The sequence below is a fragment of the Cervus canadensis genome, chromosome 3 (genome assembly GCF_019320065.1).
Source record: "Cervus canadensis isolate Bull #8, Minnesota chromosome 3, ASM1932006v1, whole genome shotgun sequence".
Classification (NCBI taxonomy): Eukaryota; Metazoa; Chordata; class Mammalia; order Artiodactyla; family Cervidae; genus Cervus; species Cervus canadensis.
Genome location: NC_057388.1, coordinates 93,344,861 through 93,362,162, shown reverse-complemented (window position 1 = coordinate 93,362,162; position 17,302 = coordinate 93,344,861). Strand labels below are relative to the sequence as shown.

General features: G+C 40.5%; 1 protein-coding gene across 7 annotated transcripts in view; it reads right to left on the bottom strand.

Annotated features, from left to right (window-relative positions):
* CALD1 (caldesmon 1) overlaps nt 1–17,302 on the bottom strand; it is a 227,603-nt gene that overhangs the window by 193,642 nt on the left and 16,659 nt on the right. For 2 of the 7 annotated variants that reach the window (XM_043463769.1, XM_043463771.1), the window contains exon 1: nt 8,693–9,003. The exons of 2 other annotated variants lie outside the window; for them this stretch is intronic. The gene's annotated coding sequence lies outside the window, so the exon portion shown is untranslated. Of the gene's footprint in view, nt 1–8,692; nt 9,004–17,302 lie in introns of those variants that run through there. 3 more of the 7 variants (XM_043463766.1, XM_043463774.1, XM_043463775.1) reach the window with 2 other exon arrangements.

Sequence of the window (17,302 nt, the reverse complement as noted above, 5' to 3'; positions counted from 1 at the left end):
ATGAGCTGGCTGCACACACTACTGGGTAAGGAGACATTTCAGAGGAAGAGGAGACTGAGTCACAGTTGTGTCATCACTCAGACATAGGTCCTAATCTGATTCCTTTTTAGTTGCTTTTTTGCAGCAAGCTCTGCTTTCATGTACACAGTGGAAGCACTGCTCTGTAAACTAAATACCATCGGCACAAATATAGCAACCATTCTGGCATTCTTCTTAGACCAGGTTGTTCATACAGATATGGTTTTAACTCTACAGGCCTTAGTGAATATAATTTATGTCCTTGGTGCTCTGAATATAGCAGATTCTTCTGTGCAATACGGAGGTACCTCCTGACTGTTGTCTAAGGGAAAACCCTAGGGATGGAGTTTCTGTCCTACAAAAGCCAATTATTCCCTCTGTCCATGAACCTGAGGCCTCTTGTCTCTTAGGGCTAACAGACTTCTGAAGGGGCCACCCAAGGAAGCATCCAAGGCCCCAGACTAAGAGGAGATAGATGGTGAGAGTGGAGGATTTGTACATTCCTTACCACAAAGTGGAAAACAGAGAAAAACATTTTCTGTTTTTCTTGGTAAGCTAAATATCTAAAGTAACCAACCTTCAAAACATCCTAAGGACAGAAATACTTAAAGAGACAATTTTTCTTCAATTCATCCCTCCCTGAAGCCTAAATTTCACTTAGTAATGGTGGCTGGAACAGGAAGTGGAAATACCATGAGAAATTTTATTCTTGCCACATTTTCAGTGCTTTACAAAAGCAAACACTGGAAATCTCATCAGAGAGCTTGACCTTACAGGGCTGATAACTTTGCGGCCAAACCAAAAGAGTATTGGAAGCTGGAGGAATTTTCAGATAAATATTCTAGTGCTTCTGGAGAGACTCTTTAGCAATACTGATTATTTGGAATAGACAGCTGTAACTTTTGGAAAGAAATTATCTGAAACTAAACAACAAGGCTTCTGAGGAGTAAGTGATTCCATGGATCTACTATAAATTATTTTAAGCACAGATGTACAGAACTGTTTCTGAGTCGAGGTGTTTTAGCAGAATCACAGGGAGTTTTCATAAACTGGACCCCATTCTAATCCTACTGTATCAGAATCTCTGTAGATGGGTCTCAGGGATGTTTTCAGAAAATCCTACAGATGACTCTGATTAAGATCTCCTGGATTATAGGCAAATTGGGGTGCAGTGTACAATCCAAATCCATATACTGTTAAAATGGGAGGGACATTTTCTTATGCTACCAGGAGAAGCAACCTGGTGTACTGAAAGATTAACAGCGTGGGACTTAGGACACGTGTGTTCTGGAACCACCTTTTCCACTAATTAACTGGGTGACCTTGGTCAAGTCACTTGGTTTGTTCTTTCATTCAGCAGATATTTACTGGACTTCCGTGATGTGCCAGGCATTAGGTATATATTGGGGGAAAAAAAGATGTTTCCTGCCATTATGAATCTTCCTGACATGAATCAAAGAAACCTGCAAATATGTGTGTAATTTTACTTGGTGTGGCTAAGCTTTAATTTCTCATCTAGAAAATGAAGAGTAGATTACTGGTTCATTTTTTTTTAAAGAATTTCTTCTTAAGATCCCAAATTTCTTGTCCCAACCTTCCCACACACAATATAATTACATGTTTTAGGGCCACTGATTGAGATAACATAATACCAAAAGCTGCTATGAATTCAATAACTGTTTACAATAAATTAACATTTGTGTCATCATAATGCACCTATATAACTAGAAAAATAGTAGCACATATTGTTTACTCAGCTTGTCAAAATCACTTACTGCATATATGGACTTATTTACCTCTTGTAGGAACTTAGTGGCCTCCCAGGGGTCCAAGGTACAGAGGTTAGGAAACTACAGACTATATTAATCTCATGAAATACGTGGTACTTGAGTAGCAATGGCTCTTTTCTTATACAACAGACATCACTATCAGTGACAGCATTTAATTGCCCAAAGGAAGTTTAGCCTCAGCCTCAGAATCCTTCTCCACAGAGTATTCCAGATGGTCACTACCAACTGTTTAAAGTTGGCAAACAGATGAAAACTTATTATCATTCCCTGGGTCAAATGACTCCTAAGGCCTTGCCCAGCTTTTAAAAATCCACGAATTGTTTATATTTAGTTCTGCTGTCCTGTGGGGCTTCCCATGTAGTGCTAATAGTAAAGAACACACCTGCCAATGCAGGAGATGTAAGAGACCTGGATTCAGTCCCTGGGTTGGGAAGATCCCCTTGAGGAGGACATGGCAACCCATTCCAGTATTCTTGCCTGGAGAATCCCATGGACAGAGGAGCCTGGCAGGCTATAGTCCATGGGACTGCAAAGAGTTGGGCATGACTGAACTGACTTAGCATGCACTGTTGTCTTGCAAACACTACCAAGAACTGAAACGTTTACTAAGAGTACATTAGCTTTTATGCATTTAACTTACTCAGTACTATGATTTACACTGAGATGTATTGATATGTGTGTGTGAAAGTTGCTCAGTCTTGTCTGACTCTTTGCAACTCCATGGACTATATACATATAGTCCATGTGATTCTCCAGGCCAGTATACTGGAGTGGGTAACCTTTCTCTTCTCCAGGGGATCTTCCCAACCCAGGGATCGAACCCAGGTCTCCCCCATTGCAGGCGGATTCTTTACCAGCTGAGCCACAAGGGAAGCCTAAGAACAATGGAGTGGGTAGACTATCCCTTCTCCAGCAGATCTTCCCAACCCAGAAATTGAACCAGGATCTCCTGCATTGCTGGCGGATTCTTTACCAACTGAGACAGGGAAGGCCTAAGAGATATATTGATAGTTATTTTTATTTATTAACATGACTAAGTCATTGCATATTTAATTTTAAAGATTGCCTTATTTTGCGGGGAGCCATATCACAAAAATGACTCATATGAAAATACCCATGTTTTCTTTGGAATCTTTCTAAAATGGATAATCCTTATCTTTTTAATTATCAATGGTACAAGTTTCCAGGCCAATTCCTTTAAGGTTGGTTCATCCGACCATGCCGAAGTGATCATTAGGAACCGTATGACTCTGACAGTGGGTGTTTGATTCTCCATAAATTCTGTCACATAAAAATTCAAATGATATTCATTGACAGCTGTTGGACATTTCAGCTAATTTGCTTTCCATGCCTAACTTTCTCTTCTAACTAAATAATTGCCCACTGGGCTGTATTATTCCCCAGGGGTGACGACTGCAGCCAGACACACTGGTAATTCATCCATAGGCATGCAAGTAACCCTTGATTATCCTAAGGGATTTGCCAAAAACAATAGTTATTAGCTGAACCAATCACATTTTCTCCCTCAGAATTTAACCAGGAAGCACAGAAAAAATTCCCCAGTCTGCAGGTCAACAAAAAGCAGCAGCCATATGTGCTGCAGCTGAGTTACGTTAATGGTAGCACATGGACCTCTGCTGGGTTGCTTTGACCTACCTTGATTGCAGCCCCATTCTCCTTGGACTCTGGTCCCTTCTTGGCTTCTATCCTTGGGTTTCCTTGAATTTCCATCCCTTTATTATCCCACATGTATCTTATCATTCTGTCCCTTTACTCAAGCTACTGAAACTTATTAACATAAGGGTCTATTTGTTCCAAGCAGTGTGCCAAGAGTTCTCACATATGTTACTGTACCTGTCTGTACACTGCCTTGCTAAGCAAGCTCTTGGTTTTTAACCTCTGTCTGACTTCTGATTTTTGCTGTTTTTCTTTTACTTATCTGGCTGTAATTCACATGTTAGCCCATCAGTGTATTTTATGTCTATGTGGCTTAGACCCTCCTGACTCCAGTGGAATGAAAGTACTTCTGGCCCTAGGGTCTCTGGTGGTTGGGGGGTGGGCCTCACCCTGGTCCTGCCCCTCTTCAGCACTCAGGTGAAATCTGCCTAGTTCCCCAGCTTGAGCCAAGAGGGAATGTTGCATGTGAGGGTAAAAGAAACCAATTAACTATTCCTACTTAATATATCCCCCTCCTAGTGAGATGACTTCCTTACAGTTAAGTGCTCTCATCTACATATTTACAAAACCATGCTAGAAGCCTCAGGAAATTATTAAAAAGTAATTTATCTTCAAGTTAGCCATCAGTGGTACACATACATTTTTTAAAAGAAAGGCCATGTTCTAAAACGAGCGCTTAGTAAGAATACCCAACTCACCTAAAATATTCCCCCAAATATTCATTTTCTTTCAACCATTCTTATCAATCCTCTTACTAAATTCTCAGCATATACTTAAGAGCATAACAGCAGCCTTTCCTGAATTCTTCAGCCCCTCAATTCCCTACAGAAAACTTTCTCTAGAGATGATGTTTTCTTTGAAATGGAGGCCATATGAGGTAATCTCCTTCTATATATGCATATATTTACACCATCCTGTCTTCCTTCCAAAGAATCTGGGAAACAAGGAAGGACACCTCCTCACATGTTCTGCTCCCATTCACTCTTGTCTCCAGGGAGAACCAACACTTTATCCCACTGCCCACCCCAACCTCCACCGGCTCAAGGGTTTCTCACAAGTCAGTCAGAAAAGTGGGTTCTCAATGGACCTTGAGGGGTTAGAGTTTTTATCAGCTTCTCAAAGGCTTCCATGAGAAAACAACAACAACAGCACAGGGAAGGACGGCTGACAGGGCAGCCCCATCCCCTCTTCCTCGCCGCTACCCCATCACCCCGGCCTTCTCCCCCTGCTCACAGCACTCGCCCACCAGCAGCCAGCCTGTGAGCCGAAGAGTGGCTCTTTACCACAGAAACTGCTCTTTCCCTATCTTGAGCATATCTAGGCTTGATTCTTCTGCTATTGTCTGGGCCTCACCCTACAGCCCAGCCACTGTAAATTGTCTGTGTCGGATCAGGAAAGCCCCCTTTGTTTGGCCTGGGGATGGAAGAACTAGAGAAGTTGGTAGAGGCGGAGGCCTGGGGTAGGAAGTGAGGGATGCCACCACAGGGTCCGTCACAGGGGCCCCAGCTGGGGGTGCTGAAGACTGAAGCAAGCAGAGATGAGAGGCCAGATGCGTGGCGCTCTCTGGTCTCAATACCAACAGGAACACAGCCAGGTGCTCTCAGTTACCTCAGCCTCCTCACAATCCCAGGCTTGACATGCTGGGATTCGTCCCATGCTTTTGGCTGGGGGCAGAGAAACTGCCTCATTTACCAAGGCCTTTCTGTTGTCAGCGCCTTGTCACTGGTCTTCCATTCAACAGGATCTTCAGATTTCCTGGTTCCTGGATGTGGCCTCACACCACTGATGACCCAACTTATTTGACTCCTGAAGCTTTTGTCCTCCTGGTCTCTGATTATGAAAGCCAAAGTTTAGTCAACACTGGGGTGGACCAGTATTCCCTGAACTCTGGGTTCTGGGTTTTAGAAAGAACCAGGATCTAGCAGGTATCACTCAAAGGTCTTCAAATATGAGGAAGAACGGAGGAGATAATTAGGGAAAATAGACAAGAAGGGGAGATACTAGTCAAAATGCGCATAATGTCCAAAGGACTCAAATTGAAGGCAGTGGAGTGTACAGCCTATAGAGAAGAAGGGGAAACATCTCATTCACACATCGTAACCACTGTGGGAGGTAGGAGAAGCATTAGAAGGCCCATTCCACAGATGAGGTCAAAGGTTGATGACTTCCCTCAAAGTTCTGGGCTTTTTAAACAGGAGAACCAGTACTCAGACTGACTCTCAGGAGTGAAGCCAGAGCTACAAGTATCTCTTTAAATTAACCAACTACTCCAATCCTATGGGCATTTCTCCAATATCAAACTTGAATTAACTTGATGGATGAAGGCCTTTCAGTAAGGAGAAAATGTTTCTATTTTGGGGCCCTGGGAGAATTTACCCAGAAAATTCTTTTTTAAAGTCTGAAAATTCTTTGGCAGCATCTTTCTAACCTCCTCCTTAGTCCTACCATGCTATTTGCATACCACCCCGTCAGCATTTTCCCTGGTCCCCCACCATGGCCTCACCCTACCACATTTCTGAGACATGTGACAGGCTGCAGGCAGATGGGGAACCTGCCAGTCTCCCCTCATGCCCACGTACAGGTCATTTTTTTGTCTTGCTAAAGAATGACTAACCAGTAACCGTTCTACCATGAAAATGACAAATGGAGATAACTACGTGTGTTCTTAAGAAAAGGTCTACTAAGGTACATTTTGGGGGCTTCTCCAGGGGGGCTCAGTGGTAAAGAATCCCTCCTGCCAATGCAGGAGCCTCAGGGGACCTGGGTTTGATCCCTGGGTTGGGAAGATCCCCTGGAGAAGGAAATGGCAACTCACTCCAGTATTCTTGCCTGGAAAATCCCGTGGATAGAGGAGCCTGGTGGGCTACAGTCCATGGGGTCGCAGAGTAGGACATGACTGAGTCAGCATGTACACGGGCACATTGTACTCATCAGAATAGAAAATACAGCCAGATACAGGATCACCCTATACTATCTGCTCCAGAGCAGATCCTCAGACCAGTCACAAGAGCCAATTAGAACTGCTAATGGCCTCACTGTCAGGGAATGCTTATATGCATCTCATTTAAATCCTTTAAGCTCCATTTTGAACCTTCTCTTCAATGTAAGAAGTGTCTGTTTATCTAAAGCAGTCTTTTGATCTGAATTATTTAAATTGTACATTCTGCTGGTTTTGAATAATGGAAACAACCTAGCATGTTACCTATGGATCAATTCATTGTACATTCCTCCTGTGTGCTGAGATCACTTTTCACTAGTGACTTTTTAGTCCAGATTTCTGCCATTGCATTTCTTTTTAATTAAATGATTCTAATCAAAGAGAAATTTTTGTGCTGTGGTTTCATTGTGCTCCTTTGCTTTACTATTTGGGGAGATGTGTGCTAGCTAATATTCAACAAAAGTAGCAGAAAGAGTGGCCTGAAGTCCTACCTAAAGTATAATGCCCAAATCCCCTTGCCCCATCACTACATAGAGTAGAACACTTGAAGCATTGTTTTGAGAAAATGTGTTTTTGTGGTTGTTTGGGGGGTGGGGAGCACACGAGGAAGGTAGGAGAGAGCGGTAGTAGCAAAGTTTGAACTGTCAGGGATTCAGAGATGTTGGTTGCAAAATGGAATTTATCCTCAAATCCCAAGATTATAGATTTCCTCCCAAACTACATTCCCTACATGGTTTAGAGAGCAGTTAAGAAAGAAACTGCTCTCTGTATTTTGATTGACATTAAAAACACTGTGAAAATAGTTTGGAACTTGATCTCTTCGAGGGAATGACAATAATCAAACGATAGCTTTGCCTGCAGCCTTTCTTTCACACTTACTCAGAACTGTTCCAGGAAGAGAAACTCACAGGGAATTCTGTTCTCATATATCACTTCTAGAAGGAGAGGGAAGCATTCTCAAGAAAATTATCCCCAAACTTTTAAATATGAAGGCAGAAGATTATTTAATGAATCTCAATACAAAACCACCTCTATTCATGGAATAAAATCAAATCGAGTCAGTCATTTGGAACTGGAAACCTTTAATATCCAGGTTTATTTTTGAAAAAAAAAAAAAAAAAGCTCAGATATGTCTTTCTTGCCCTATACCACCTAGTCTTCACTTAAATTCTAGACATCCATGTCTGGTTTTGCCAAACACGTTAGAAGGATTTCACTATTCCAGCTCACAAGTCCATCTGCATAGTCTGATTAACAGATGGGATCCACAAATACCAAGTACTTTGTTCTCACTCATCTTTTTTTTTTTTTTTTACCATGTATTGCCACTCAAATTTCCCCACCCTTTACAACCATCTCTTTCTAAAAGGAATTCCAGGCTATTACCAACTAGCTGCCTTGCACTACTGTTTAAGATGCCCCAATATGTCTGACTATCTTGAAATGAAAGCTTGCTCCCTCCCTTCCCAGAACAAACTTGCAACCTACACCTTTTTCAAATTCTCCAGTGACACTCAGGCATGCTTTCAAACAGAAAATAGGATTTCTTGAGAAATAGTTTGGTCAGATGTGAAATGCGATTTCTAAAAACACACCCACTAGCACATGCATTCTCTCATTATTAGGTTTTATAGGAAACAGATCACGGGAGGCATCTTCTGTCTGGGCAAATAGCAGATCAGTTACATTAACCCAGCCTATGCTAAATGCCAGTGCTCTTCCTCCCCCCACCCCGACCTTATCTCCTTGCAGCTCTAGAAGTCAAGTCTTAAACACTGGTAGCGAATAAAATGTAAATGTGTTTGGTTAAAAATTATCACTTTTGCCTTCTCATCCACCTAGAAAGTTTTTGTTGTTTTTAAAGCAAAACCTCTTTAAATCTCTGATAATAAAAGATGCAGGAGAGACGGCTGGCATGAGCAAATAGGCACCACACGACTATTGACACTGGCCTATGGCGGTCAGGTATATTCCCCAGGGCACTCCTGAACAAAACGCTATCTTATCAAGTTGCCAGTGGTCCCTGGATATAAGTCTCTCTATAATCTCTTCTCTCATCCAGACTCTAAGAACGAAACTTGAAATCTCATCCTGTTTGTCTTCCGGGAACATCTGCAGGGCAGCAAAGCCCAATCCCGAGCATTTGCGTGGTTTACTGACTTTTATAATCTTGCATCTCCAGCTACCTAGCCCAGGAATGCTGACTGAAACCCAGAGAAAGCCCCCACGCTCTCTGGAGGAGATTAAAAGAAAGCCCTCTGTGCCTTACCTCGTAGGCTGAAACTTCTTCCCGGGGACTAAGTCGGAAAGGAAGGACTGATTTCTTTAAGCAGGAGCACAGCGAGAGGGCAGGCAGGCAGGCAGCCCAATACACACTGCTCTATTCAAGAAAACTCCAGACCGCCCTTCCTCAGCCCCTCCCAGAAGTCCATGCTAAGTGAACACATATCCCCTATGTTTACAGTCGGCATCGGTGGTATGCATTGTCCTGTAGTTTTTCTAATAGGCAGCCAATGACGACACCCCAGCCGAGGTGGATGCAGCCTGCCTGTGGAGATGCCTGTCATTCCCTAGGCATGCTCAGGAAATCACTCATCAGAAAAAACCAAGACCTAAAAAGCTCTGAAACTGCGTGCAGGCTGCCAAAACCAGCCTGCTACATGCCCTTTTTTGGTTATCCTTAGCAGGGCCTCTGGAAGTGAATCCATTGTCAGGAACAATCATAAGAAATGTTAATCTTGGAGAAAGAGGCTGTCTTGTAGAACACAAATGGAGCTTTAAAAAGAAAGCACAGTCCATGAAACTTAAACTTAACAGTCCGTACTTTTATTGGGGTGGGGGTTGGGAACGGCTTTTTAATTGAGAGATAGCCTATTTCTTTTATAAATCGTTGTACATACAAAATGGAATTTAATTGTGTATGCAATTTTAAAGCCTGAAATGACTAGGACCCAGGTCCAATGTACAGGCTAAATTTTAAACTGAAAGAGGCACAGCCTCCTAAAATATGTGCTATAAAAACAACTAATCCAAAAAAAAAAAAAAGCAGGTCTTTTTTTAGTAGAATAAGTATGCTGCCAGAAATTCATCCAGGCAGGGTCCTATAGACTTGGCTATCCTCTTTGATTTTCCACATCACCTTTCTCTCTCCTTCCCTCTCCCCTCTTTTTACTCAGATTTGGTGACAGATATTGCTAGAAGCTGTGCAAAGCAGAGAGGGTGTGAAGGGATCTAGCAGCTGCTTTGGAGCTGGTGTGGATGGATGCATATGCCCACAGAGATGACACTGACATCCTCGTGTCTTCTTGAAAGTACTCCCAACGACTCTTCCTTGATAGGATGTGTGCTGTGAGAGGGTCAGAATTAGGAGATGCTGAATTAAAATGAAATTAACTAGCCTGTGTGTATATATATTCTGTGGTCTTGTACTTCTCAATACAGAATTTACTCAGTCGATCAGTACTCAATTCAGTCACAAGAGACCGTGAGCCAGGTGCTGGGGCTAGGTGCTACATTTCTGCCTCATTCATTATTGCTCTGTGTTTGGAGACTCTTCCATTACTGACCAGAAGGAGTTAAAATATTTTGCCTGGCTAATTACAAGCCCAGAAGCATGGTCTTCAAAAATCTTAGGTATAACTTGTATAAGCCTTTTTCCTATTTAGGAAGATCTGAATTAGAAATGAGCTCTACTTAGGAGAAAGTCCCTGCCCATTTTGCCTCCCTCAGAAGACTGGGGAAGTGACTGAGCCCCATCGTGGCTTCCTTCCTCAGTTCCAAAGCACTAAGTTACCCAGAGGCATCTCTGTCAACCTACACTCACCTTTTTGGGGGAAAGGCTACTCTGTCCCCTCTTTCCAATGGCTACTGCAGCACGGCCTAAAAAAAAAAAAAAAAAAATCTACAGCAAAGGCTGCCAGGCGGAGGGAGAGGTGAGCTCCAGGCATCCCAAGTTGAAACCCAGAATGCACTTTCCCAGGGAAGCAAAATAAATAATGGCTTGTGGGAATAGGACAGTCACTGCTGCATTTCAAGTATGCTGTGGCTCAACCAGGCATTTGTGGAACACCACTGTTTATAAAAATTGTTCCTATGGGAAAATGCTCTCTGATCCCAAAGAAATGATTTGGAAATAAACTTTGGGAACACAACCAGTTTGGGCTGCTGGGGACAGGTTGTAAAGATAGAATAACACTCCGTAGTCTGATAAACTGCTGAGCTTGAACACTTGGTGGGCAGGCATCCCTAAGCTCTGAAAACAACTCGGCTGGTGAAGTTGATGTGAAGATAGGACCTGTGTCCAGAGAGGTTTGGTGCCTGTGATCTCCGGGCAGTATGACTGTAACTCAGTGAGGCCTGTTTCGATGTGCTGCTTTCCATGGCCAGCGCTGGTTATATCCTAAGCAGCATTCTCCCTGCTTGTTTGAGTAAGACCCTTTGGTTGAGCAGGATCAAGGCATAATTTACCATCTATGAATAAAATAAGTACCAGCTTTCCAGAGGAAAGAAAAGTTGTGCTACAAATGGGGAAAGTATTATCAGCAGGAAACATAGAAAGGACATGCATTTTGCATGGTTTTTAGGAGATAAATGGCTAAATATTTTTGGATTATGTCTTCAGAAAAGAGACGTATGTTTCCCTAGATAAATTCTGAGTCCAGGGTTTTGTGGATGAGCAATCATTCAGCCTATTTTGTGTATTTGAAAATAGACTTATTGTGCAGGAACTATGTAGTTGGAAGAATAATTTAACAAATTCCATGTAATATACACCATGACATAGAAAAATTCTTTTTTCATTGTCCTTTTACTTTTAAAAAAAGTAAACAGGAATAAAAAAGGAAAGGGAATAAAAAGAAAGAAAAGAGATATATGTTGCTAATCTCAGTCATGGGATAATAATATTCACTTTTTCCAGAAGTCATTTGTAAATGACACTAAAAATACAGGATTTACATAGGAAACTTCTGTGGAATATATTTCCCACTCGAATCATCCCAGATAAAGAACAGCTTGCCTAGCATAGGCTGTATCTACCTGATCAAACCATAACAACTCTAAAAAGACATTTGGAAACACCTGGATGATTCATTGTATTCTTTCATTTCCAACTGAGGATTTGCCAGCTTGCAGTGGTGAGCAGTTTTATTTTGCTAGTGGGTCAATTTGGGAAAAGTAAAAGCAAGTCATACTTTTCTCATTCAAAATTAAAATCAATTCATTGAGTTCCATGAAAAATATACATTCTTCCAACTTAAAATATCTACTTTATTGAATTGCACGGATATTTCAAGCATTTTAAAAGGCAGTAAAACAACCTGTCTCCCACACACACATACCTTCTTTTACTCAAATGAAGTATGTCCAGAAACTCAAGTTTATAAACAATAAAATCAGATTGGTAGAATGTTAACATCAAAGTTTGACAACAAAAATGGTAAAAAAAAAAAAAAAAAAAAGAAAGAAAGAAAAAGAAAAGGAAATTAGACTAAATGTACTTATGAACCTAGATGGAAAAATTAACATATTGAATCTAACAGTGCAAAAAAAAAAAAAGACAGGGCCAATTCTGTGATGGTCAAAATCTGAAAATCTATGGATATATTATACACTATTAGCAGTTTAAAAGTCTATAAAAATAGAAAAAAGGAAAGTGAAAGCTCATCTCAATAGATAAAAAATAATGCTTGGTAGGACTGATTGGAAGGACTGATACTGAAGCTGAAACTCCAATACTTTGGCCACCTGATGCAAAGAACTGACTCATTGTAAAAGACCCTGATCTAGAAAAGATTGAAGGTGGGAGGAGAAGGGGATGACAGAGGATGAGATGGTTGGATGGCATCACCAACTCGATGGACATGAGTTTGAGCAAGCTCCAGGAGTTGGCGATGGACAGAGAAGCCTGGAGTGCTGCAGTCCATGGGGTCACAAACAGTCGGACATGACTGAGCGACTGAACTGAAACTGAATGCTTGGTAAAATTAGTAATCACTTATAGGAAAAAAAAAAAGCTCTTAAAAAACTAGCACCAGAATCTTTGTAAACATAAGAGATATTTACCAGAAATATAGAGCAAACATCACAATTAATGATGAAATTTAAAAGTATTCCCATTATAATCAATGAAAAGACAAGAATGACTATTATCTTTTCTGCAATTAAAAAATGGATTGGAAGTCCTAGCCAAGACAAAGAAATAGAAAAAAGAAATAGGAGCTATTGAAATTAGAAAGAAAAACATGCTATTTGCTATGATATGATTTATTTATTTGCTATTTATTTGCTATGATATGATTATCTATGTCGAAAGAGAATCATCAAATATATTAGAACTACTAAAAGAGGTTAGCAAGATTATTGGAATCAAGTTCAGTATGCAAAAATTCAGAGTTTCTGTAACCAGCCATCTTTAATTTTAAAATATAGTGGAAAACTATGTTATTATTAGCAACAAAAGTGTGCATTACCTGGGAAATAAATGTAACAAAATATGTGCAAGCAAATTACAAAATGCTTATGTCCTGGATTTAAGGACATAAAAGGTCTGCCTGAATGGTGAAATATATCACTTTTATAAAATGGCAAACCTCAAAATTATAAACATGTAAATTCTTCTCATATTAACCTATGCATTTACTATTACAACTAAAATCCCTAAATGATCTATTTTATAGAATTTGACAAAATAATCCTAAAAGTAATATGGAAAAGTAAAGATCTAAAGAAAAGCACCAATATATTTATAGGACAATTCTAGTTAAAATAAGACAAATAGATTAATAGGATAAGGTAGAAAGCTTAGAAACAGTCCCAAGCATTTATGAAAACATTTAAAATAATAGTGAGGGCATTATAGATTAGGGAGAAAATGGTGTATTTTTCATGGTAAGGTTACAACCAATTATATGAAAATAATACAATTAGATTCAGAATTTCCACCTACAGCAAAAGAATCTAGACTACATGAAAAACAAAACTTGAAAATGATTAGGAAAAATTGTAGGAGAATATATTTAAGATAGAGGATGGCAGAATTCTTAAATCATAAAAAGTAGAACATACAAATGAAAAGACTAAAAAAAAAGATCGAGGATATGGTTAAACTCAGCAGATTAAATGCACATCCCTCATTTATTTCTGCTCCTTCCCCAAATCTCATCAAAATGATAACAAAGAAATAAAAAAATCATAAATAAATCCTACAGGGCAAAGTACTGGAAAAGAGTCAACACAGGTCGATGTGAGCCAAATTCTGAAATATGGAAAGTGGACGGATGGTTAGTAATTGACTTACCAGAGCTGAGAAACTGAACTCTGGCCCTGTGGAGCAGAAGGCCGATAGACAAGAAAGAAGCCAATTATAGCCTCAGAACCAGGAAAAACTCAGGATGTGGAAGCTTGGGAATCTCTGAGATGAGAGATGGAGGAGAAAACAGGTTAGGCTGAAAATCCAAGTAAGGAACAATTAGAAGCCTAGATACTCCTCCGCCCTCACCAACCCAGATACCCACCCCTCACCCAACCAGACAGACATGGAGTTGATTTTCTGGAGAGCAAAGCAGTGGACAGAAAAGATGCCATGTGCTGAAAACAGACTTTGAAATGAATGTCTGCTCAAGGAACACTGAGCCTGCACTCCACAGAAAGGAAACTGGGGGATCCCACTTCAGGGAAACTGGCAGACCCATGGAAAAAGGATCTAAAGGCAAAATTTGAGGGACCCTGGAAATGTCTATCTTATCACCCAAAACACTTTTGTGAACTTTTGTGAATTGAAAGGAACTTTCAATCAACTGTTTAGCATCTCACTCTTAAATATGAACATCAAGTTAAAGTAAAGCTCTGAAAAAAAGATTAGAACAACAGAAAAAAAGAGACTCAGAGGAAAAAGGGGGAGGGTGAGAAGTGGAAGAAAACTTCAAGAAAACTATAATTACCATATAACTTCAAGAAAACAATAATTACCATTCTCAGAGAGATAAGAGAAGATACTGTAGCCACGAAACAAGAAATACTCTGTAAAAAGGTATTTGCAGGGAACAGGAAAGACCTATTGTAAATGAAAAATACTATGACAGAAATTCATAAAAATTCAATTCAAGAAATGGAGGATAAAGTTTAGAAAAATCTTCCAGAAAAGTAGAAGAAAAAGACAAGATGGGAAAAAGGAGAGAAAAGAACATTAGAGAATCAAGCAAATAGCCAATATCTGAGCACTCCAGAAAACTGTGGGAGGGAAATTATGAAAGAAATAATAAATTAAAATTTCCTCAAACTAAAGGACAGAAGTTTCCAGATTCAGAGGGCCCACTGGTCATTCAGTAAAATGAATGAAAACATATTGTCTTCTGAAGTCATCAAGTTCTTGAAGTTATATATTTTAAAGGGAGAAAAAAGTAGGAGCTAAAACTAGAAACCAAGAAGCTTCGAAGACAAGGATCAGGAAATAGGGGATGCAAACCCATGACAGAGGTAAAAAGTGGTCCCATAATGAGGGTGAAAGAAAATTCGGGGACAACAGCTGGTCCAGAAACCAATCAGCAGAGATTGGAGCAGAGGACTCCAGGAAAGATATTTTAAGAAAAAGGCAAGTAGATAGATTACCTGATACGTTCTTGGGAAAAGTATTTATGATAGGTACGTAGAAAACAAGTAACTATAAGATTGAGGTCATTATAATTTCAGGAAAAATTAAATATTTGTATGAGAAAGGAAAAGTAACTATTGTACACTACACAGGTCAACTGTGAGAAAAATTTACAGGTGTAATTGTGTAAACATTACATGTTGAATTCACCAAAGCAGTGATGATGTAATTAGATTCAGAGGAGAATGAGCAAGAACATGTTAGTAGGATGATGCTAGATAAGAGAGCTAAATCTGCATTTTGTTTAGCAGGAAATTAGTAATAAATGTCTACTTTTGAACTTTTAGTAAATAGTTGAATTAGTATATTGTTAGGAATATGAAAGCAATTACCAACTCCCCCTACAATAGTTCATTCATTCACAGAACAAATGTTTATTGAGTCTCACCCACATGCCAGGGCCTGTTGTAGGCGTTCACTGTGAACAAAATACATTTCGATGAAGGGAGACAGATAAACGCATTAGCTAATACATAAATATATAATATGAGGCAGGGGGAAGTGCTGTACAGACAAAATAAGAAAGTGCAGAGGAAGAGAGGAAATCGGAAAGTCCTCTTTGGAAAAGTTTTTCAATAGAGAAGTGGATAAAAAAAAAATGAAGGAGTAAGCAGTGAGGCTACAGGAAGGAAGGGCATTTCTGGCTGCAAGCATAGCAGGTACATACTGAAGGAATAACAGAGATTTCAGAGTAATTGGGAGAAGTGACCTCCAGTGGCTCAGATCATCCAGAACCTTATGGCCACGGTAAGGACTTTGGGTTTTGTTCCAAGTCAGAGGGAAAGGCACTGGAAGGTGTCAAGCAGAGAGAAAAGGGTCACTCTGGCAGAGTGCACACTCAATTGTGCAGAATAGGCGGCAAGGGCGCGAGGCAAGAAGCAGGAGGGAGCTGTTGCCTCCTCCTAGGCATGAGGTGCTCCTGGGACTAGGGCCGCTGTGCTCAGAGGACTGAGAAAGCACTGAATTTTGGACACATCTGGATGGTTTGAATGAGGGGTGTGAGAAAAAGAGAGGAATCAAGGATATCTCTTTTCATGGTCTGGATAACTGAGTGGGAGTGTGATTTCATGAAACGGGGACCACTGAGGGAGGTATAGATTTCAAGGAGGGGGTGGGAATCACATGAGACATATGTTAAGCATATTAAGATGATAAGAGGCATCCAAGTAGAAGCACAGATAGGTCCTGGGATGAACAAATCTGGTGTTAAGGGGGGAGGATGAGGCTGGAGATGCACCTTTGAGAGTTGTCCATTTATAGATAGTATTTTTAAACCAGGAATAAGTTCCCTGAAAAAAAAAAAATGATGCAGGCAGTGAAGAGAAGAGGTGTGGGAACTGACACCCCATTTAGAGCCCAGAAAAGGATGCTGAGAAGGAGTCATTGAGAGTCATTGCCTAGGGGGAGGATCAGTTACAAGAGTGGGTGAGGAAGATGATGACTGTCTTTTACTGAAAGTTGCATGTATGATTTGACTTCAAAAATAATGTGATTTGTAACAGATTGGATTCTTACAGCCAGATATTCACTTCCTCTGTGACTGGGATTAAATGCTCATGTCCTCTGCCTTGTATTGCTGCAGTGCTCTTCCTAGGAGGTCTTGACCTGGGTTTTGCTGTGAATCATGGGATGTGGCTAGAAGGGATGATGTGCCCATCCCAAGTGGAGGCTTTAAGAGGCATCACATTTTGCTTTTACTCTTGAGTGTCTGCCCTTTGCTATGATAACAACAGGTGCCATGGAATTGAATGGGGTCTTCCCGTCCCCTCAAAGATATATTCATCCAGAACCTGTCAATGTGACTTTGTTTGAAAATGGGGTCTTTGCAGATGTATTAATAATTAAGAATTTCAAGATGAAATCATACAGGATTATCTGTGTTGTGCTTATTTGCTAAGTTGTGTCAGACTCTTTTTGATCCCCTGGACTGTAGCCTGGATGGATTATCTAGGTAGGCCCTACATCCAATGATAAGTGTCCTTATAAGAAAAGGACAGGGACTTCCCTGATGGTCCAGTGGTTAAGACTCCACCATCCAATACAGGAGACACGGGTTCGATCCCTGATCTGAAACTAAGTTCCCCCACATGCCATGGGGGAACTAAGTCTGTGGGGAAACTAAGCCTATGCATTTCAACTACTGAGTCCATGGACTCTGGAGCTTGAGTGTCAGAATTAGAAAGAGGCCCTTGCACCACAGTGAAAGATCTCACATGCTGCAGTGAAGTA